Genomic DNA, 1,767 nt, shown 5'->3' on the forward strand with positions numbered 1-1,767 from the left:
TCTCCCCTTGAAACAACAATAAACTGAACATCTAAAACTCAACAAAAACCACTCAAACTGCACACCAGCACATCTGAGCATGGGATCTGTGCATAAGAGCTACTCAAAACCTGGGTGGACTGGGAGAAACAAAGAAGCTGCCTCTCACAGCCACCAGAGCTCCTGTAGGAGGAGGAGGAGGAGGGGAGAAGATGCGGTGAGTTCCCTGAACAACTGTACCTGGGAGTGCTGTGAGCTCCACATGACTGGTGGCAGTGCTCAGTCAACAGGGCAGAAGGCAGAGAAATGGGGAAGGTACAAAAGTGGGGAAGGCAGAGAAACAACAGTTGATTTTTACCGGCTGTGGCTGCAAAACTGAGGCTGAGCCACAGCCCCCAACTCGCAACCCAGAAGGCCCCTCCCCCCATACCCTCTGAGACCGAATGCTGCGGAGACCCAGGGGAATCTGAGCAAATGCTACTGAAATGTTGCTAACACTGACAGGAACTGAGACTGAGGGTAGCAAGCATGATTAAATATCTATAAGGAAAAAAAAGACATTATTAAGACTTTATATAAAGCAGAGATCCAAGAGGATTAGATGCCACCTACTGGAAACCAAAAGAAAAACACCTTCTTTGTAACAGGCTAGAGACCATTGTATAAGAAATCCTCTTTCTGGAAAAAAATTAGAATACACTTCCATTAATGCCCAGGCAGGGAAATAGTGCATAAAACATCAGGAACAACCAAGGCGACAATGTATCTCAGAAAGAAAGAGAAAAATATTCAGAAAATAAGCTTATAGATATAGAAATATGCGACTTAAATGACAGAGAATTCAGGATGGTATTTCTGAAAAAACTCAGAGAGTTCTGAAATGAGCCATATCAACAATTTCAGGAATTGCAAAAACAACTAGATGAGCAGAGCTAGGAGATTGAAACCCTCAAGAAGAACAGAATAGATCTTCTGGAAATAAAAAACACTGCAAGAGTTGAAAAATGAAATAGCAAACTTGGGAAATAGAGTTGACCAAATGGAGGAAAGGATCAATGATATCAAAGACAGAAATCTAGAAATAAATCAGAAGGAAGAAGAGAGAAACCGAAGAATGAAAAATAATGCAAGAGAAATACAAGAACTAGCTGATACCATGAGGAGAGGAAAAATAAGAATAATGGAAATTCTCGAAGGGGAAGAAAAGGAGCAGGGATTAGAAAGCATTTTCAGACAAATAGTTGGTGAGAATTTCCCAAATCTAAAGAATGAGCTGGAGCTTGGAATTCAAGAAGTCAACAGAATACCCAATTATCTCAACCCAAAAAGGCCTTCTCCAAGACACACTGTATTAAAATTATCAAAATCGACGACAAAGACAGAATTCTTAGAGCAGCCAGAGAAAAGAAGATGATAACCTATAAAGGAAAACCCATTAGATTATCATCGGACTTCTCAGCACAAACCTTACAAGTCAGAAAGGAGTGAAATCAAATATTCAGACTATTAAATGAAAGGAACTACCAGCCGAGAATAATATATCCAGCTAAGCTCTCCTTCAGAGATGAAGGAGATATAAAGACCTTTCCAGACATGCAAATTGAGGGAATTCTCCACTATGAGGCCTGTACAGGAAATACTGAAAGAGGTCAGCTCGCCTAAATCAAAATGACAAAAAGAAAAATACATAATTAAGAGTAAGATGACTAGCAGGCTGATAGAAGCAGAGGAGTGCAATCCTTACTAGGAACAGGGCATTATAAGCTTAAAAATAAGAAGAGATTTGCT

This window comes from Pteropus vampyrus, unplaced genomic scaffold (assembly GCF_000151845.1).
Source record: "Pteropus vampyrus isolate Shadow unplaced genomic scaffold, Pvam_2.0 Scaffold2, whole genome shotgun sequence".
NCBI classification, from domain to species: Eukaryota; Metazoa; Chordata; class Mammalia; order Chiroptera; family Pteropodidae; genus Pteropus; species Pteropus vampyrus.